We start from the raw sequence: 22,401 nt of genomic DNA, 5'->3' as shown, positions 1-22,401 counted from the left end.
GACATTATGGATGAGGCGACGTTAAGCATCTTTATTATTACAATTGGGCATACAACACTTTTGTATTTTCCTTTTTTTAAACACAAACGACGAGAGCACGGTTTAATTAAATTAAACTGATCTTAAATTTTGAAGAGCTGAACTGCTGACTCTGTGATTTACACGGTTTCTTATATTTGTTTAGTTCAGAGATAATAAAGTCCATTCATTTTGTATTGAACTTTTCAAGGTCAAATAATTTAAATTTTGGCTCTGTAATTATGTTTTGTAAATAGTGAAATGCATCTAACCAACATAATGTGATTTAGCAATGCTCAATTCAACGTTTACGGTGTTTACCTGCATGTCATTATTTACAAAACATAATTACAGAGCCAAAAAATAAAATTATTTGACCTTGAAAAGTTCAATACAAAATGAATGGACTTTAGATGGCGCTAACCTATATCGGTGTCCATAGACAACACAGTAAACCTATAGAACGCAAACTCCTATGCATTTTCCCTGTTTTTTTGGAAACGCACCCACCACAAGCCGCTAGGGGACGCTGCGGTTTTATAAAAATAAAAATCGCGGAAACTTATGCCAAAATTTAAAAAAATTATATTTTGACATATCAAGTCATAAGAGTCATAAGTAATAAGTTTACTATTGTGAGACTTTGCAGCGTGCAAAGGTATTATAAACCATGTAGAACTCGCCATAGATTTCCAAATCCAATCCTGGGCGTTTTATGGAATGTATTAAAAAGACTGGTAACAAGCAGTTATCATCTTTGGAGCCTATGAAAGTGTTGGTACAACAGCTACACTCTGTGTGAACTTCATTTTACCAGCAAAGACTTCGGCACGAACGAATGTGGCCGTACCCTCGATACAACTTCCCTCCTTTTCCAGTCCAGATTTACTTCCAGTAATTGTAAAAAAATATTGATAATTATATTTTAACTGAAAACTACTTTTTATAGAATTTTCATCCGATCTACTGATCTACGACGTTTATACTGAAGACACTATAATTGTGTAACTCCTGTTTTATGTAGTAATGAAGTTGAAGATATAAATTCTTATGATGTGAAAGTTTCAAAAAGAAAATAAGAAAAGCTCAGCATATTTAACATTTTAAAAAGGCAAAATGTCGATCCAAAATTCGGACTGTAATGAACCGAAAACGTATAAAACTTCATGCAAAATTCGATGAAAATAAACAGCAAAATTTTGGGTGAGGATGCAAGAAATACCAAACCAAAATTTATAAAAATACAACGGAAATGTATCGAAAAAGATTAAAAATAAAAACTTCAAAATAAATGTAGTCTTTTAGTTTCATAAATAATTTACTTTAAATTAAAATAAATAAAAAAGCCAGGATATCCAGCTGGCTGTGTCTTATTTTGCACCTACCACAAGCCAGTAGATGGCGTCGGGACACAAAAAACTATGGGAGTTTGCGTTCTATAGGTTTACTGTGTTGTCTATGTCGGTGTCCCAGAACTCGTGTGTCAGCCGTAAACCACAAATTCTGTTCTTCCAGCTGATATAGGATTTTCAAGATTTTTTTTCTTAAACCATTTAGTTTTTAAATTACAGCAATTTTAAGATAGCCAATCGCAGAAGAATGATTATTGATTAGTAAAGTGTATCAGGTGAATTATTCCGTGTATTGTTGTTACCAGGTAACAAAATTAATGTTAAAAAGTCAATATTTGTCTGGTCAACTATGCAAACGTTTTATACTAACGTCAAAGTGACATTAATTAGTACATTTGAAAAGTGTCGATTTTTGGACACCAACACAGTAAGAAATATTCACTCGCGAAGAATACAGCGAAATTATGATAATCTACGGGGAAAGTGGCAGGAATTCTAAAGCGGCCGCAAAGTTGTATCGTGAACGCTTTTCACATCGTCCGCATCCTAGTTCGGACGTATTTTTAGGTTTAGTGAACAGAACCATTGGTTTTTTGGTTCCCGATAGAAAACGAGTTGATGGTGTTGAACGCACGGTTCGCACTCCTGATACGGAAGGAGTCGTACTTCAATCGTTTACGGAAGATGGAACAAGAAGTGTTAGAAATGTGGCCGACATCCTGAATCAATCAAAAAATACTGTTCAAAACATTTTAAAAGGTAACCACATGCACTCGAATCAGTACATCAAAATTCAACGTCTATTATTCGAAGATTATGCTCCGGGAACACCAAAAGAATCCAGGCTTTCTTGCAAATGTGTTACTTACGAATAAATCCTATTTTTGCCGCAAAGGAACTTTTAATAGTCACAATCTTCACGTATGGTCGGGAGAAAATCCACAATTTGAACATTTACTTTAAAAATGTACTTTTCGTTTAATGTTGTTTCCGTTTTCTGTTAAATGTCAAAGTGACAGAATTTAATAAAAGTTGTCCAAACATTTCATCACAGTTTTTTAGCAGCAATATCTGAAGTCATTTCCTCGGAAACGCATACATTTAGTAGAGTTACCTTCAGGAAGGCGTGTGTGATTGGTTATCTTAAAATCGTTTTCATTTCAAAACTAACATGTTTTGGCGTTTTTTGTTGTAAAATCCTTGTCGGATTAAATATTAAAATTAGCAGCTAACGGCTGACGCGCGAGTTCTGGGACCCTGTATAAAATAATTATAAAGTAAAATAAAAAATACGAGTTAACATGTACAGTCGGTGGACAAATAAAACTGGGACAAAAATGACAATTGCATAAGTCAAAATTTACAAATTTGCATCGTTTAATTACGGCTTTATCACAAATAGGTTAACTTTGGTATGACATTTTTTGTTCGATACTGTCAGAATTTGAGAATTTATTTATAGTAATAAATAGAAACATCAAAGCGAATACATTTAGGACTAATACTAATACTTGGTCATGGCACCATTACTGTCGATGACCATTTGCAGTCGACGAGGCATAGAAGACACTAAATCCCGCGTATATGCCGGTGTAATTTGCTGCCAGGTGTCGACAATCTTCTGTTGAAGTTCTTCAACAGTGTTAGGACGAAAGTCGTTCTCGTACATTAGAGACGTCATACGTCCCCAAACATTCTCTATCGGATTCAAGTCGGGGCTCTTGGAAGGCCATGGTAAACAATTAACTCTTTCCTGTTCCAAGTATTGTCTCACAATTCTGGCCCTGTGTATAGGACAGTTATCATCCTGGAATATAAAATTTTGCTCGCCAAATATAGGGATGACTGAAGGAAGCATAAGTTCGTTCAAAATCCTCACGTATACGGGAGCATTTAGTCTCTCCTGTACGATTGTGCATATTCCAGGACCTCTGCTACTGATCCAGGCCCATAAATTCACAGAAAATCGACCACTTTGGTTGTATGTCCGGACGTATTGCTCATCATATCGTGTTCCAACAGGTCTATACACACGTAGGCGTCCGCTATGAGAAGACTGAAACGTCTTCTCATCCGAAAATACTACCTGTTCCCATAAATTGTTTTGGTGAACATATTCTTGAGCAAACATTAGTCGCTGTCTTTTATTTTCATCACTCAAAAATATTTTTTGCGCGATTGTACTCTATTTGGTTGTTTACCACGTCTGTTTCCAAGATGGTAAGCTCTGTTTACTCGTTGCTAACGATAAACTCGATGGTAAGTAATTTTTGGTGTTCTAGAACGGTAAGTAAAGTTTATTCAAAATTAATCGATTATTATAATAATTTTTATGTAGACAGAAGTTGAAGACAAGATGTGGGGGCACTTTCTGGAAACTCATAAAGCTTTTGTAGTCGGCTTTCCTTGGCGCTGCAATGAAATAGCATTAGCAAACTTGCCGCGACATTGCCATTGTCAAAATTTTCATACCCCGCATTTTCCTTGTCTTCTTGATTAGGTAGGTACATATTGAGGTTGTTGGTTTCGAAAATAATTCTTCATTTATGTAGACAGAAGTTGAAGGCAAGATGTTAGCACTTTCTGCAAACTCACACGGCTCTTGTAGTCGGCTTTCCTTGCTGCTGCAATGAAATAGCATTAGCAAACTTGCCGCGACATTGGCATTGTCAAAATTTTCATACCCCGCATTTTCCTTGTCTTCTTGATTACAAATTGAGATCGTTGGTTTCGAAAATTCTTCATTTATGTAGACGGAAGTTGAAGACAAGATGTTAGCACTTTCTGGAAACTCACACGGCTCTTGTAGTCGGCCTACCTTGCCGCTGCAATGAAACAATTTTAGTAACAAACTTCCCGCGACATTAGAATTGTCAAAATGTTCATACCCCGGATTTTCCTTGTCTTCTTGATTTCATATTGAGTTCGCTGGTTTCCAAAATTCTTGATTTATGTAGACAGAAGTTGAAGACAAGATGTTAGCACTTTCTGGAAACTCACACGGCTCTTGTGGTCGGCATTCCTTGCCGCTGCAATGAAATAATATTAGCGAACTTGCCGCGACATTAGTATTATCAAAATTTTCATACCAAAAATTTTCCTTGTCTTCTTAATTACACGTTGAGGTCGTTAGTTTCAAAAATTCTTTATTTGTGACGCACCCCACATTCAAAGTTTCTTCTACAATATCCACTTCGTTTTCGGAATCACTAATATCACTCATTTTACTGCTTGTTTTTCAACACAACTGGCGATATTTGCGCACAAAAACTGCAATGGCGGTAGTTGTTTGCAGATTGCCTTAGAAACGCGATACAAAAATCGACATTGTGGCAACACGATGTGAAGGGCGTCGTATCGCATTGCAGTTAGGAATGTTTTGTAATAAATATTCAATCGCGCAAAAAATCTCATAAGCATGACGAACGTTAATGACAATGTACGGATCTCAGACAATATTGGAGTCGTCGCAAGCTCCTCCTCCAAACAATTGTCTTCGATCCGTACATTGTCATTACCGTTCTTTATACTTAATATACTATTGTTTGCCGCGCATCTGTTTTTCAGTTCAGTTTGCCGGATTCGCCTTCTTGCAGTCTTTAGCGAGGCAGGAAAATTACTTTGTTGTCTAGCTCTTATAGCTGACTGAAATGGGTTAAGGCGAAGAACGTTAACAAGTGCTAAGTCGTCATCAACAGTGGTTGTTTTCGGGCGGCCCGTACCTGGTCTTCGTGTAATGTTGCCAAAGTCTCGAATTTTTTGTTTGGCCAGCTGAATGGTATTTTTGCTAACATGCATTTCGTTGGCAATTGCACGTACACTAATACCATTTGCGAAGCGTTGTGTAATCAGTTGTTTTTGGATTTCTGTTAACTGTGGCATTTATTGTCAATTTGATGCCTTGTCAATTAATCAATTGACACTGACAAATATATTGACAATTCAATAGTCTGATATACATAGATTAAATTTTGAGTGTCCCAGTTTTATTTGTCCACCGACCGTACCTACTTTTCATTAAAATTAAGTTACAACATTGTGTTTTGTACTATAATTTTATTGTTACTAGTTTTTTAATTATTATATTTGACTTCTGAGGATATAAGTCGTCTCAGGGCGAGCAGATGGCGTGATGCTCGCAGTTTCAATACGTCCTATGTTGATTAACCCCCCCCCCCCCCCCTCGGCGTCTTGATCGTGAATCTGGCGATCTGGATCGTGGTTGCCTGGTTGGTCACATTCCTACTGGTGTGTTCTGTGTTGGTTTCAGTGGTTTTACTGGTTTCCTAAATCCTAACCCTAATAACAATTAACAATTCTCAGGTTAGCGGGGCTGCCGGTTGTCGGTGGCGACCACGTGTTAAATCACTAAACAGAAGTACAAACACAGTACACAGGAATTCTCTGCTGCGACTGCTCTGATAGAATTAATGGTAAGTACGTACTCGCTTTGTATACAAAATATCACATGATTTCAAAAAATAAAATATAACTAGAGCACGTTATAAGAACCGAAAGTCGTGTCTGCACTGTCAGTGCAGCATCGTGTGATTAAGAAAATTTGTAATCCACTCAGTCTTGGAAATGTATGTGATTCAACTGCACCGATAATAATTTCAAATGAAAAGAAACAACAATAAAACTTTTAAGTAAGGTTATACCGGGTGACTGACGAAAAACATTTGATTCTGTATCTTGATTATTTTTTATCCGATTTAATAAAATTGATAAAGTACTCGCAAAAGTCATAAAAATTAAATACTATTGTAGGAAAACTAACATATTGATGCATTTTTCCGAATTTTCAAAAAAAAATATTAATAACAAATCTGTCGTGTCAATTTTTTTTTATCCATAAATTCTTGTTAGGAATCTCTCGGACTACCAAAATTATTTATCAGATTCTGTGAGAAAAAAAAAAGTTTAAATTTTGTAGACCAGACTCAAGCAGGCGACAGCTTCGGGTGCCTTTAGGATTTGTCGGATCGACGAATGATTTTTTCCGTATTCGCGGGGCGTGAGGTAGGGGGATTGGTGTTCAGTCCAGTGTCGCTATAGGAATGCCCATTGTTTTGACTTCCTTGTGTAGTTGAGTGGGTGCAAGGCAAGAATTCAGGAAGGGTAATAGGTATTTTTTCTATCCTTGAATAAGTTTTATTAGAGATGGATGTACCACACGATATTGTCTGCAGCCTTATGGAAAAACCTTTTTCACAGCGCCGGAATGAGGAACGTTTTGAAATTGTTTAATTGGGCTGTCCCTTGCCAAACATTTCAATTTTATCTAGTGATCAAAAAACATGGTCAATCATTTTCGTAGTCATTTAAATACAGCGTGTTATTGAAATGCGTTAAGAAAATTTAAACGGTGAAAGAACTCATCATAACAAATTTCTTTTCTATTTACCATTTTTTCAAAAACTCAAATTTATGTTCGAATTTATTTTCACCGTATTCCGTGTCATCGAGTCGTTTATGGATGGGACGGTGAAAGAACAACGGGTTCGTATTTACGAAAAACGTTAACGCAAAAAAAGTAAATACGGCAAAAACCCAGGCGGATAGGTCTTGCAAAAACTTACTGACACAATTTAGTCACGTCCTTCACCTGTGTGCGGCCGTGTTTACAATTTATTAGAAAGTGAATTTCCCGTAATTATCGTTAAAAATGGTGAAGTACACTAATCCGTAGTTAACAGACATGGTGCTCATCTACTGGGAAGCTTTATCAAATGCTGATGCAACCAAGCGTTTGTATGTAGGTACTATCGGTGGACATAAAAACCTGGGACAAACGTCACAATTGTATAAAGTTAAAAATCAGAAATATACATTTAAATTTGGCTTTTTACAAACAAGGTTATAAAAATTATGACATATTGTCAGAAACACCAAGTTAAAGTTCAGTTCTTTAACGTTCTCTTCATTGACAATGATTTTATATAATAACACAATTGATCTAGCATCTCTTACGTTCAAGGAGTTAATTTTAAATACTGACAATTTTTATTTTGAGTGACAATTCAAAAGTCTGATATACAATGAGCAAATTTTGGATGTCTCAGGTTTTAATGTCCACCGATAGTACATGAAGAGATTTCCCGGTCGCCAAGTTCCCTGTCCACGTACCTTTGTGAATGCTGTCCAGCATTTAAGGGATCCTGTCCTGTCCTGTTGACGAAGAACCGAAGGTTAGTTGCCGATGACTTGCATTAGGAATTGACATTTCCAGTTTTACAATTTGGAGAGTGCTGCCCCAACAGGGATTACATCCGTATCATCTTCAACACGTTCAACACTTTAAATCAGAAGATCAACCCCGTCGAATTGCATTTTGTCAATGGCTTCTTCAATAGGTCGTAATTGACCAGTTTTATCGCCAGCTCGTTCACCTGACTTAAACCCTTGTGACTTTTTTTATGGGGCCATTTAAAACAGATTGTGTATGAGACTCCAGTTGACACCGAGGCAATTCTGACTTGTTGATGAGAACTCAAGCTTCTGTGGCTCGAAGGGCACACAAGAACGCGTCATTTTTAATTTAAAGGTTAGTGCCCTTGATCAAATGTGGTGCGTAACTTCAATGTCACTCTCACTTACTATGAATAAAGAATTGGTTTTTGCTTGACCATCTAAGTTTTTATCTTCTTTCGCTTTTAATGTAGGCACGGAGACATTGGCGGGCACTAGAATTTACGATCAAACTAATTAAAATTTTATGTGGGTTTAGAAAGATTTTTCGAAAAAATGGTAAATAGAAAAGTAATTTGTTTTGATGACTTCTATCACCGTTTAAATTTTCTTAACTCATTTCAATAACATACTGTACAGTGTAATTTTAAAAAAGTTTACTATCGTCTGTCAAAAAATAGATGTCGAAAACAATATCGAATTAGATGATGTTGAAGTGTTTTTCGAACTACATATTTCATTTGATGTGTCATTTATTCAAATCGGATAAAAAAAAAGCAAGATAGCGTCAAAGGTTTTTCGTTAGTTACCCGTGTTAGAAGGTCTTCCAATATCACGTGAACCAGCGCAGAACGGCCAAATTTGTTCGCTGCGTTAGATATTAGGCGACCCAAAAACATTAGACAAATATTCTCATTATCAGTTTCGCTTTCGAGTAGCCGAATGTGATTGAAATGCAAAATGTTTAATGAAATTCGTGAAATCTTATGACTGTTTCTAAATATTTGAATTACAAAATTTACAAATGTGAGAAGGTTCTAATAGATGAGAAGCGGGAAATTCGAGGCGCAAGTTTTCATTATTCCGCAATAAAAATGTGGCGACTTATCTTATGCCGGTAACCCTGTGTGTCCTCGATGGCGTCCTTACGACTGGCCGTACTGTACTGTTTCTTTTATGGAGTCACAGCGTGACCTTGACGATATTCTTTAGTCCTGAGCCGGTAACGAAACGATGATCTTGGCGGACGATAAACGGCTTGACGAAAATTGAATGGTCTGGCGGTGACCCAAACGAATGATGTGGCTAACAGCCACCCTAAAGAACGATATGGCGGTCTGGCTCTCGACCACCCTAACGAACGACCCCTAACGAATTGACGTTAGTGTTGCGAAACTCAATCGATTCGGTAATTACCTTTCAGCGGAAAGGGGTTGCTCCACGATAAATCGAAGGAGGACCTTCCGGTACTCCTTCACGGTACGGTAACGGTAATTGGCTCGAACTACCCCTAATAGACGAAAGTTAGTGAAGTGAATCCGCTAATGAAGGATAATTACCTCTATCTCGCTAGACGACGAGGGGTTTCTCGACCACGGTAAACGGTAAACAGCAGCGGTACGGTAATTTTCGGGCTCCTTGACGGCCCCGAAGGCTGGCAGCGCCAGACGATAAGCACCATGGCGTTCGGCAATCCGCCCTCAGCGGATCCCGAACGCCACGCACGTGATTCGCAGCTCGCGACTTGCGGCATAGCCGCCCGCTCGGCGGTCGCCGACCGAGTCCCCCTAATTTCCGCTCGCGATGGGTTTTTTTGGTTACCCCCGATACACCATTGGCCCACTCAATTTCACGTGGAATTAACAAAAACACCGAGTTAATAAAAGGGAGAGATAAGAGATTTTAGCTCTCTTCCCGTTTTGCGTGTACACCAAGCTGTTTACGTGGTGAACGTACCGTCTAATTACCGTCAAGTGCCGCAAAAGGGAAGAAGCTGCTACAATCTCGCAGTCGCAGTCGAGAAATCCACGACTGGACATCTCGCAGAACAATTTCCCGAAAGGCCAGAGTAAAAGCTCAGGTGAGACCTCCAATCTTCTTATCGTCGACCTTCCGTCTTTTTTTCTTCAGCTGGGTAATTTTCTATTGTCTTCCCCAGGCCTTTTTTTTCTTACCTCGTCATTCTCGCATATTATCTTCGATCTACCGCAAAATAACGCCTTCGTGTCCCGGACTCTCCAGAGGCAAGTCCGTGTTCCCACAGGAGCTACCGCCGGATCCTTGAGGCGAGCTACTCACAACGCTCCGCGCAGGCGCATCCATCCCCGCCAAAAGCCACCCTCACCGGAGTCCCGGAGTCCAGCTTCCGGCAGCGACCAGCACCGCAGCAACTACGGTCAGAGCTTTTCTTTCTTAGCGGAAATTTGCCATCAGGAACGGACGCTTTGTTCCGTTAATCTGCTACCTAGTTGACGCGCTAGTGCGCTGAATTTTAATAAAACAACTTGCGATAAACTTTGTGAAGGACTAGCTACTACGCGTGATTGTTCGCTCGCATCAGTCAAATATTTTTCAAGTAAATCAACGCCCTGTACGACACGTGGCCACGCGCTCCAATATAGGACAAATTCCCGGGTCAAAAACCGAATTGAATTTAATTTTTACATTTAAATGGTAGCGGCTTGCTAAATTAATTCAATTTTATTTTTACAACTCCAATTAGCAATCCAAATACTTTTTTCATGTTCATTTTTTCCATTTTTATCAATACACGTTTTTTTTTCAATGCGCTTGTATCATTGGGTTGCCGGAATTTTCCTCTGAGGTTTTCGGATTTGGACCCAGAGTCAAATTTTTAAACTTTTTTTTTCAACCAAATCCGTGGCGCCCTATTTTTGTCGAAAAGGAACCCCCCAATACAAAAATTGCTCTACAACTGATGCCGAGGCAGTGGACCATCCCTTCAGGTAGGTTACAACGTTTATAAATTTATGAGACAGGAAGCAGAAAGAACCCCTACTAGCAAAACTGCCGTAATTCAGAAGGTGGCAAGTGCAACTGGATTTTCTATCAGTAGGGTGAAAAGAATTTGCAAGGAGGGTGCATCTGACCCAGGTTTGTATTATGAGTTTTTAACCACAAGCGACGATTAGAATTACGTATTTTTTGTTTAGATTCAAAATTTACATCTCCACGCAAAAAATTAATAAGCCGAAACCAAAGTCTACGGTGGATGAATTTGACGAAGAAATCATTCGGAAAATTATTCATAATTTTTCGAATATTCGCATAAAAAGACCCACTACAGCTGAAAGAAAACGCAAGAAAACCGAAAATGTTTAATTGAAAAACCGAAATTCGTGCTAAACGAGTGGAATTTTTAAGTAAGTTGAATCGGTACAAGGAGGAAGGGCGAAATATTGTTTATACAGATGAAACGTATTTACACGGTTCTCATACTGTGCCAAAATCTTGGGATGACCGCACTTCCAATACCTTAAAATCACCAGTAGCTAAAGGAAGAAGATTAATTGTAGTGCATGCGGGTGGTTTAAAGGGTTTCGTAAAAAATGGTTTACTAATTTTTAAATCAGGACTAAAAAGTGGTGATTACCACGATGACATGAACCACAAGAATTATACCAAGTGGCTACAAGAAAAACTAATTCCTAATTTGGAACCTAATTCAGTCGTGGTAATTGATAATGCCTCATACCATAATGTGACCGTTGAACCAAACCCAAATTCCAATTGGAAAAAAAAGATATGCAAAAAGAAGTATATTTTTTGATTTTTCAGAGACAAAACCTGAACTTTACGAAAAAATTAAAATCCATTAGCCAAATCGTCAAGTTTATGCAATTGATAAACTTTTATCAGAGCATGGCCAATGAGTGCTGCGATTGCCTCCATACCACCCTGAACTGAATGAACCCCATTGAATTAATGTGGGCGTTAGTAAAAAATTATGTGAATGGAAAAAAAATTGTGACCACGTAACTAAAATTGAAGACGATTATTTACAACGAGAACACATAGTCGATGAGGTTCAAGAACTTATCATCAGAGTTGGAGATGACACTGACCCTTCAACAGATTTTTTCAGTGAAAGTGAAGATGAAATCGTTGCCACACAGGGTGATGATGATTTAGGTTGTCAACCTTTGTTATAATTTGTCATGTTTTGTAATTCGTCACTTTAATTATAACCGATGTTAATAAAGTAAATAAAAAACCAAAATACTGCATTATGTAGTTACGTCAATTAAAATTGTAAAATAAAATCTATAGTTCAAAATGTCTTAGTTATTTTTCCTGGAATTTTCTATAATTTGTCAGTATCCGTAATTTGTCACCCACCCGGTCCCGGACCTGTATTTGCATTCTTGAACAGGAATAAAATAAGATATCTATTCCTGGTAGAATTAGAAATTCCTAATCCTTTTACCTGTAAATGTCCCACAAACATAAACCTAAGTTTTCGTCTAGACAACTTGTTTGTGAATAATTTTAATAAATCCTATTTTGACTACTTGTGCCACTTTTAGCGTTTATTCTACTCGAACATTTTTAGCAAATAGCAATAATTGTTTCTAAAATTACAATTATGATATTTAGAAATATTATTAATTGAAACATTTTCATTTTGAGAATTTTCGAAGGATGATGTTTTTAGAATTCACTTTATCCCTAGCTGACTCCGCCCTCGCGCGGGTTTGGTTCACGAGATAATGAAAGACCTCTACCACTGGCCCCCTGAAGCGATCGAACTGTCGAGTTTATCTTTTGGGCACCGGGGTAGCAAATGCATCCCGTCGCAGAAGATGGCCGTTTCGTAATCCAGCCGGTTTACCCGGACCGTCAGTGTTGTGTGCAGAAGGAGAGGAGCACGAAAAAACAACCTTCTCGTGCCGTTTCCGGCCGGCGTCGACTATTTTTAGAAAGTTGTACCAAATGCGGCAAAAGAACGAGCGGGGTAGTTTTGGACCACCCAAACGGTCCACGAGTAACACCCGGCATCATTAAAAATAAGTACATTTTCGAAAAAAATTATTAGGACATTTTGTTTATCAAGTTGTAGCAATCTTTGTTGCATAAACGAGGGCCAGAAAACATGAATGCGAGAAGGAAATTATTTTTCGACATTTCATGCCCTGATTGGTCATTGCTATGACAACTTAATTTAACTGTCTTTAAAATTTAGCGGAGCAGTTACAGAATACGCCCCTAATTCTGCTATAAGCCTGCGACATAACCATGGAAGCAAAGCTAACATTACATGGGGAAATATTAGGTGTACGCTATTTTTTTTGAAATCAAGTGTACCGTACGATCAAAAATTAGGTATGTACTCAGATAAGAGGCAGCTATGAGTTTGCCAGTGTCAGATTTTTCGTATCTTTGCTAACTCAGCCAATAAACGCTAAACAAGTGCCACTATTAATAAAATTTTTACGAAAAAATTCAAAACATAAAAGATTCATCGTTGAATCGTAATGGTGTTTTCAATAACGGAGAATGGACATTCAAGCGCCGTTGCCTGTTTGGCCGAGTTTCGACAAAAATGTCCAAATTTAAATTGAAACAGGTATATGCAACCAAACATACTTCCATGAATTCCGGAGCATCTGAATGTCTAGATTCGGACACATCCAAAATCTCAAAAGCTTCTTTGAACTAAATAATTATTATTGATCGCACGGTATTTGAACCATTGAGTATATCAAATTTTTAGCAAATATAATTAATTGTATCAGTCTTCAAATAATGTAGCTTAAGATGTCACAGTTAAACATATCAATTGGAAAACGTGTTTCATATCCAAGACTGATTACAATTTTCTTGATCACCTGATATACTTATCCAACGACAGATTGTTCGCTAACAGAGCTACAGAGGTTAATAAACATGTGGACAGGTCGGTACAATGTACGAGTAGACTCAAAGTCCGTAGTAGTTATGATGTTGTCTTGGAAATTTTTTGTTTTCATGTTATAATGTTAATCAAAATTTACAAGTAGATAAGACAAAACTTATATATTTTGCAATTATTTTTATTAATTTTTTGAATTGACATGAAATTAAATTTTCAGATTATAAGATCAAAATGCCAAATTTGGAATATACCGAGAGTACCCCGAAATGTGGATACGCTAAAATTCACAGTTGCAAAAGATGTCCTTACGTGACCAAATCACTTTTTTACATGGTGAATCATGCGAAATCGCACTGGTTGCCTATCGAATCATTTAGTTGCGAAAGCAGCGATTTGGAAAAGTACTACTGCAAGGACTGCAATTTTGAAGCCGATCTTGTAGTAATTTTCAAGCAACATCTCAGGGAATATCACAGAAAGGGCACTAATTGTGTGCAGGATCAACCAAAAAATCACACTGTAGTGAAAAGCTACATTTGTCAAAAGTGCTCGTTTCAAACACATTCTGTTTTACTGTGGATTAAACACTTGGAAAGTTCATGTTTTGATACAGAAAAAGAATGTGAGATAGTACATACAGACTCTTGTAGTGATGAAAAGCCGTATCGATGTGAGTCTTGTTACGTTAGGACAAAAGAAGCAACCGTTTTGAAAAGACACCAGAGCGCAAGGCACCCATCTCACCGGAAGGAAAGATTTCGTTGTTTCCATTGCAAATACAAAGGAAAATCCCAAAATCATCTAAGGCAACACGTAAACAATGAACATGCCACTCTCGAAGCTGTACACTGGTTTCATTGTAACGAATGTCAGTTTATATCTAAAAGTTATAAGAGCCTGCAATTTCATGAGAAAATCCAGCACCCAGTAGGTGCTGTCCAGTGGTATAGCTGTGACAAATGCAAATACAAAACGAAATATAACGGCCACTTGAAACGACATAAGATAATTCATCTCTCAGCAGATGCCATTCAGTGGTATAGCTGTGATAAATGCGAATTTAAAACGAATAGAAAGTACAACTTAACACTACATAAGAAAAGTCATCTCTCAACAGATGCTGCTAAATGGTATAGCTGTAATGGTTGCGAATTTAAGACGAAACGTCATCTGTCAGCACAGCGAAAACACGGCTTAAAAATTAATAAAACCACTAAACATTCAATGCTTAATAAACAGTCCGAAAAAAACACAAGACAACACAACATGGTCACACGTTCAAGGTAAATCTGACGAAAAAATAGAATGTTTCAACTGTGAATATAAAGTGATGAGAAAATGAGGTTTAAAACACATATTATTTAAACATCCCGTTGCTGAAGTTATGCAATGGTTTACTAGTATCTTACTTTTTTCAACTGTAATGCGTTTTTTGTATTGGTTAACTGTATGAAACTTTCAAAATGTTCTTTACGTATTTTTTTATTTCCATTACTTTTTAGGATAAACCCTTTGTGTAAAATCCAATTATGGAGACGTTTTAGTAAATGTGTGGCATCTTCGAAAACATAATAGTATATTATATATTGAGGGAGAGAAATGCATGATTTTTCCTAAGGTGCAGTTTGTAGCCAGAGGGCGAAGCCCGAGGGCTACAAAGCACCGAGGGAAAAATGAGCATTCTCTCCAGAAGTATATATACTATTTTTTTCACGGTAGGGAGTAGAAACAGCACAAAAATCTCAAATTTTAAGAATAAAAAAATGATGACAAATGAGTTGTCATCTTTCGATGAATTTAATGGAATTAGTAGTTGCCTTGACAACACAATTAGATTTTTGTCACAACAGTCAAAAAAAATGAAAACTCCCATTAGATTTTTGTCACAACTGTCAAAAAAATGAAAACTCCCTAGGGAGCAAGTATTTGCAAATATTTGCTCCCTAGGGAGAAAATGCTCTACTTCTGTCACGATGTTGACATCCGAAAAGTTGATTTCTACTCCCGATCGTGAAAAATAGTATATTATTATAAGACGTTTGATTGTGACACGAGCATCACAGTGCGTCTTATAAAACGAGTGTATTTTTTTATTTCCATCACTTTTTAATGTTTTAAGGAGCTCGCTAGAGATGCCGGACGCCGGCCAGCGTGCTATTACAGCGTAATTACAACGTAATACGTATTAAAAAAAAAACAAACACAGTTTCACAAAAAGTTCCTCGTCGAACAAAAAAACGTTGTATTCAACTAGTTCGTGTTTAAATTGGACTTTTTTGACACACCGTGTGTCAATTTTATTTTGAGAGTAATTATATCCATTAACACATCCCGTGTCATTTTTTGGCCAAAATCTAGATAAATAGAGCGTTTCAAGTATAAAATAGGCTTCTAGAGACCATTTCATCTAAGAAGTACATAATGCGCACGAACGCGTTTTCGTTAGACGAGTCCATGTTCAAATTTTTAGGGAAGGTTTGAGTCCAGCGGCGTACAGACCTATCAACCACGTGGAATTCATGCGCTCGTTATTATTTGTAACTTAACCCCGTTAGCGTTCAGAAGTATTTTGTTTTTGTTATTCCTTTCGCTGTGTATCGTTCTATAGTATTTATTGTTCAATTATTAATTTGTTAGAATTTCAATCATATAAATTAATTGAACTATAGGATTCCTCAGCTAATCAAATGTTTCTACGGCACTGATCATCAGCTGACTAGTGTCGTACGGTCAGATTTCGATGAGTCATCATGTACTTCTTAGATGAAGTGATCTCTAACCTACTTATTGTAGGGACCTGGAACCTGATCATCGACGTCGTATTCAAAAGTGGATAAAATTTTAACTTCATTAAAAGAAATGACTAGAGTTTTCTTTTTTGCAGACATTTCTCCTACTACCTGTAGAAAAGTTAATACATCTTTCGAAACCCCAGGCTTTATGCTGATTTTTGGTACCCTGCTTCTCAAAGTAGACAACGCTGGCGAGGGAAAATTAAGTTAACGAACAGTAAAAGTAACTGCAATTTCTTCAGTAGTTCAATTGACGCGTTTCTTTTTGTTTAGAAGAATAACAATTTGATTTTCTGTTAAAAGTTTTTTTTTTATAAATCTACCGTCTCCTGGTTTTGTCGAGGTTTGTCTTCTTTATTTTTCTTTTTATAATATACAGGGTGAGCAACAATAACTGATTCAGTTGGCAAAAAAAAATTTTACATAAAATTTTCAAGACTGTGAATTGTACCTATTTCGGTTTGTTTTATTGACATTATTGACAGCTGGTATACATTTCAAATTTAAAACTCTTGGTTTTTGTAATCGTTTATTAATAAAATGGTTTTCTCGTTGGAACATGACATAAAAGTCGCCAAAAATCACCAGAATTTATTGCCAACTCAATCAGTACTTGTTGCTCGCACGGTAGAAGTTGCTTTCTTTGCACATTCAACTTGCGTTTCATAATTTCCATCTCGTTACATAATTTTGTGTAACTTAAGCTTGATATATTTTCTGCTGCTCTCTATTAATGGAAATCTTCACAACCGCACTGTCTACAATTTTTTTGTCTGTTGGGCGCCACTGAAGGTTTACCCTCCTCCAGAAGGAGTTCTTGGTGGTTGGTGGTGATTATCCGGCCTTAGGCGATCGACGTAATGGCTTCGACCGTCCGTCTTCGGTCTCCACCAGTAGGCGTAACTGATGCGGAAGACGACCTCGTGTTCTGGAGCCTGACGAACACCAGGTTCTGGGGGTCGTCGTTGACGTATTTGCTGGTCTGTATCATGTTGTGGTTGCGGCGAACGCCACAGTTGAGGCGGGACCCGGTGTTTTTGGTTGTGATGAGCAGCAGGTCCTGCGGGTCATGGTTGACGTTGTTGAACAGCTGGGTCCTGTTGTGGCAGCAGCAGTCGGCGCTGATGTCGATGGTCTGCTTGGTGAGATCGCGTCGAGGTCACAGCTTCGACTTTCCGTAGTGGGCCCGGAACGGAGCCTTGTTCTGATGGGAGAGCGGCCGAAAGTGCGAGTTTCCCTTGCCGTCGCGGATGTTTCTCAGGGGTCGTTTCGGCGGCTGGAAGTTGCAGATCATCGTCCAGTTGCTTACCAGATCGTTCAGCTGGTTCTGAAGGTGGTTTTTCTGGTGGTGTTGCTGGATCAGAACGCTCGGGCTGCAGCTGGCCTGAACGTTCGGCGGATTCTTGTAGGGGGTGTTGTTTAGCGTTTGGAGTCTCAAGATCACCGTCGCGTTTCTGGTCGATTAGCTCTGTAGGTACGTCTTCTGGTCGGACGACTGCGATCGTTGCTTCTCCACGTTTGTGCTCGAGGAGGGGTTGTGTACACCGGTCACGGTGTACGCCCTGAGCGTGGTGGGGGCCTCCGGCTTCTTGGGGAGGAACTCCGGCTGCGTCGCCAGTTGTTGTGTCTTGAGGAGCGTCTTCTTCGTTCAAACGGGGTTCATCTAGAGTTTAGTGTTCGACTGGCAGCTGGTCTCGTGGTTGAGGTGGTCGTTCGTGGTGGCGCGGGGCCGGCTCACCGACAAACGGCGCTGGTGGCACCACGTCATTTGCGGCATGACGTGGTTCTTCGAGGAGATGGTGGCCGTCTCTCAACCAGATTCGGGTTATTGAAACGGCGGTTTTAACGAAATTAAACATCTATTCTTCAGGTACAAAGTTATAAAAAGGAACAGTCTTCTCGGTCTCTTGAAAGAAAATTAAACAACGGTTTCTTGAAAAAAAATTAAACAATGGTTTCTAGAGAAAATATAAACGAACTAAAGATGCCGCACAGTGGGCACGGCGCTCGCTCCGGGGTTGTCGGGGGTTCCAGGGACTCCGGGGTGCTCCGGTAGAGGGGGCCGGCGGCTCGTGGGAGGGGAGCGGCCGGGGGTCGGGGGCACGGGCACTCTCTGGACAGCAGCCCCATTGTCCCGCAACGAGCAGAAGAGGACCGAGAGGGCCCGGCAGTCGCCGCGAGAATGCCCGGTGACACCGCACCTCCAACACAGGGACTCAGGGTGAGGGAGCCGCGGTGCCTGGAGGCCGCGTCCGTAGGGGTTATCCTCCGTCCACGCATCTCGCTCCGCCCCATTGCAGGGATCTTCGGCCTCGGCGTCGGTCTGTTCGGGGGCTGGAGCTCGGGCCGGGGCGAAGTCGCTGGCCGGGACGGTGGTAGTTCCTCGGTCTTCCTCGCGGGGGCCCCTGGGTTGGGTTTTTCTCTGGCGTGGGTCGTGCCACTGCGGCGGGCTGGGGGGCTGGCAGCCGGGCTGGCGGGCTGGGGTCTGGGCTTCCTGTTCCAGCAAGGGCTGCGTCCACCTCATCTACTACCGTCCATTCCAGGTCAAGGAGGTGGTCCATGGTGCTGGCCTCGTCGGACGTACCTGTGGGTAGACGAGTGTAGTCGTGTTGTCGATTTGGGGGTTTCGGTCGGGGGAGCGGGCCGGCGGGGTTGATTCCTGAGTCGGAGTAAACACCTTGTCAGGTCCGGGGAGGGAGTTTGGGGGTTGGTCACGGCGCACTGGGGAATGAGTTCGGCGGTCGGGGTGCAGATGGTGCGGGGCCGGATAATAAAAAAAAAAAGGACGTTCTTCACAAACTTTCCGGGTGACGCACCGCACATTCCGCTATCTCCCTTGGGTTTCACTCGTGCCGGGTCCGCGAGTTTGGGAAGGGGATCGGTTCCGTGTCCGCGATTGTGTGTCCAGCTGCCAGTGGCGTCCCGTCTGGCCGGACATACCGGAGCACGCGTTCCGATGTCGGCACAGGCGGAGCGGCGGGTTGGTAGCTCGCCTGCGTTGGCAACGCCGTGATGCCTGCTACAGTCGTTGCCGTTGGGGCGGCGGTGGGTCGTGATGAGTGGCACGGGGACGGCCAGGTTGACGTGGTTGCGGTCGGCGGCAGGTCGACGTCCGAGGAGTGACCCTCATTGGAAGCACGGGGCGGCGGCGGCGGCGTTGGACCACGTCGTCGGCTGCGGACGGTGAGGTCCAGTGGAGTCACAGGCCCCCGTGATTCCCCTGTCAGCGGAGGGAGGGCCCGGCTGTCTGAACTGTCGATCCAACAGATGGGAGCGGTTGGTCCGGTTTGCGGGAGCGAGGGGGTTTCCCCGCAGTTGGGCCCACTGGCATCGGGTTCGGGCGTGGGAGAGCAGACGTGCTTCGGACGCCCCTGGAGGTCCGAGTCTCCATCCTCCCTTCCTGGGGATTGCGCGGTGCCCGTCGGAACCGCTCCCGGATCTTGAGGGCGGCCCGTCGGGCTGCTTGCATGAGGTCGGCCTAGCCGGCCAGTCGTCGGTGCAGCTGTTGTCGGACGCTCTGCAGACCGTTTGGCGGCGGTGGTATCCGTTGATTTGGCATCCTGCAAATGTTGGCAAGATCAGCTGGAGGTTCGGGCATTTGGTATGGCTTCAGATCTTTTATGTGTGCTCGGAGGATCTTCTGTCCGGATGGGGATTGAAGGTTGTACACCACTGGAGAGAGGACATTCGTGACGGCGTACGGGCCGGAGTATTTAGGGACTAGTTTCGCCGCGAAACCTTTGGCACCGGATGACAGAGGGTGGTCCCGTTTAAGAACGCGGTCTCCCGGGTGACAACGCCACTCCCGGTGGCGAAGGTTATAATACTTGCTCTGTTTCGCAAAAGTGCGGGCCAAGTTCACCCGGACGAGCTCGAAGGTGTCCTTCAGCAAGCGAAGCCTCTCGGAGTGGTGAACGGCGTCGTCGGCTTCTTTGACCTCGTCGGGGGCGGTGTCGGCGGGCGAATTGGCGGCGGCATTTCCGGATGCGCCCTGGACTGTGTTGGGTACCACTAGTTCGCGGCCAAAGTTCAGCAGCGCTGGCGTGAGGTGTTGAGGGCGAACATCAGCTCCGGAAGACGGGTGGTCCCACTTCTTTTGATCGGCCTCGCAGAACTGGGCCACCATGGTCTTGAGTGTTTTGTTCGTCCTTTCCACGGGGTTCGCATGGGGCGTGTATGGCGGTGTCAGCCGATGTGCAATACCAAGTTCCTGGAGGAGGGTGCGCAACGTTCCGCCTGAGTACTGTGTCACATTGTCTGAGATCACCGCCACTGGACATCCGAATTGGGTAATGACCTCCTCGTAGAGTGCTTGAGTGACCGCGCGGGCGGTGGCTTTCCGGACGGCTCGACACTGCACCCACTTGATGAACCGCTCTTACATGACGACGACGTAGCAGTTACCTCGGCTGGAGCGAGGGAGAGGGCCCACCAGGTCGGTGCTGACTGTCTCCCATGGCTGCCGGTTTGGTGTCGGGTACATCTTCCCCGGCGGTTGGCACGACGAGCAGTTCCGGACGTACTGGGCGGCCTCTCGAAACATGCCGGGCCAGTAGTACCGGAGCGCCAGACGGGCGGTTGTCTTCGCGATCCCCAGATGACCAGCGGTGGGGTTGTCGTGACATTTTCTCAGGACGGCGGCTCGAGCCGATTTGGGGACACATAGCTTCCAGGGGTCTCTTAGCTCGGGCTCTGTGGAGTCGGACATGTCCCAGAAATGGCGGTGGAGTCAATCACCCTGGATGCAGTAGTCTGGGTAAGCTGCTGGGTTCTTTTCCACTTCCCGTCACATCTTGTTGTAGCAGTTACATCCGGGGACGTCTTCCAGTGAGAACAGGTCTTCGGGGGTAGTTTCATCCTTGGCCGCGGCGGACTGCCGAGAGAGAGCGTCAGCCACCCGGTTCAGGACCCCCTTTTGGTAACGGATGTCGAAGTCGTGCTGTTGTAGGAAGATGGCCCACCGGGCGAGTTTTCCTGTCGGATTCTTGATAGCCTGGAGCCACTTGAGGGACTGGTGGTCGGTAAGCACGGTGAAGCGGTAGCCTTCCAGGTACGGCTTCATCTTCTCAATACCCCACACCACGGCCAGGTATTCCTTCTCTGTTGTGGAGTAGGCTTGTTCGGGTTTGATCAGGCTCCGGCTGGCGTAGGCGATTGCATGGTCACCTCCGTCTATGTACTGCGTCAGTGCTACTCCCAGTCCCGTGTCGGCTACATCGGTCTGTAGGACAAAAGGCTTACCAAAATTCGGACAGGCGCGGACCGGAGCGGCGGAGAGGCTGTCCTTGAGGGTGTCGAAGGCTGCGTCTTGTTCCGTGGTCCATTCCCATCGGACCCCTTTCCCCAGGAGTCGGTTCAGCGGGGCGGCAATCCGGGAGAAGTCGGGGATGAAACGGCGGTACCATGAAGCGATGCCCAGGAAGCGTCTAACCTGACGAGGCGTCTTGGAGTTGGCCAACTGCTGGATGGCGGCTACCTTCTCCGGATCGTTCCGGATGCCGGCTGCCGTGACGACGTGGCCGAGGTAAGTCAGCCTGGGACGTCTAAACTAGCAGCCTGAGGTTGACGGCCCGAAGCCGGCGAAAAACTTCTTGAAGTACCTCCAGGTGTTGTTCGAAGGTTTCACCAAGTACGACGATGTCATCCAGGTACGCAAAGCAGTACGGATCCAACTCTGGCCCGATGACCTGGTCCATTAGGCGCTGGAAGGTGGCTGGCGCCGAATGTAATCCGAACGGCGTGACTCGGATTGGTACAGCCCCCGGGACGGAACCGTAAAGGCCGTGATCGGTTGGCTGGCCGGGGTCCAGAGGTACCTGCCAGTAGCCACTCTTGAGGTCGATGGTGGAAATGTACCGAGCTCGTCGTAGCCTGTCGAAGATCACCTTGATGAACGGCAGTGAATACGCATCTTTGCGGGTCACCTCATTAACCTTCTGAAAATCGATGCAGAACCGGTACTTCCCATCCTTCTTCTTGGCCAGGAGAATCGGCGAACTCCATGGACTTTCTGACGGCTCGATTATACCCTCAGCAAGCATCTTATCCACCTCCTCATCGATGATACCCTGCATGAATGGGTTCCGTGGTCGGTAACGCTGCTTCACAGGTTCCGGATGCAGAAAACGGATCTCGTGTTGGGCCAGTGGCTCACTAGGGGAGCGAACGGGCC

At 42.6% G+C, this 22,401-nt stretch overlaps 2 long non-coding RNA genes across 4 annotated transcripts; one reads left to right on the top strand and one right to left on the bottom strand.

Moving 5' to 3' along the window:
- Nucleotides 1-3,661: 3,661 nt before the first annotated feature.
- On the bottom strand, nucleotides 3,662-4,892 carry LOC138126995 (uncharacterized). 3 transcript variants are annotated; one of them, XR_011158043.1, is made up of 5 exons: nucleotides 4,460-4,891; nucleotides 4,259-4,399; nucleotides 4,055-4,195; nucleotides 3,843-3,994; nucleotides 3,662-3,782 (listed from the first exon to the last, which is right to left on the bottom strand). It is a non-coding gene; the product is annotated as an uncharacterized lncRNA (long non-coding RNA). The 3 variants fall into 3 exon arrangements; XR_011158041.1 differs by having other exon boundaries at nucleotides 4,259-4,892; XR_011158042.1 differs by having other exon boundaries at nucleotides 3,843-3,991; nucleotides 4,259-4,892.
- Nucleotides 4,893-5,394: 502 nt separating this feature from the next.
- Nucleotides 5,395-14,905, top strand: LOC138126997 (uncharacterized). The gene is made up of 2 exons (XR_011158045.1): nucleotides 5,395-5,803; nucleotides 13,655-14,905. It is a non-coding gene; the product is annotated as an uncharacterized lncRNA (long non-coding RNA).
- The last annotated feature ends 7,496 nt before the right edge of the window (nucleotides 14,906-22,401 follow it).

Source organism: Tenebrio molitor, chromosome 3 (genome assembly GCF_963966145.1).
Source record: "Tenebrio molitor chromosome 3, icTenMoli1.1, whole genome shotgun sequence".
Lineage (NCBI taxonomy): Eukaryota > Metazoa > Arthropoda > Insecta > Coleoptera > Tenebrionidae > Tenebrio > Tenebrio molitor.
Note: the sequence above shows the minus strand (reverse complement) of the source record. Positions and strands in the feature narration are given on the sequence as shown.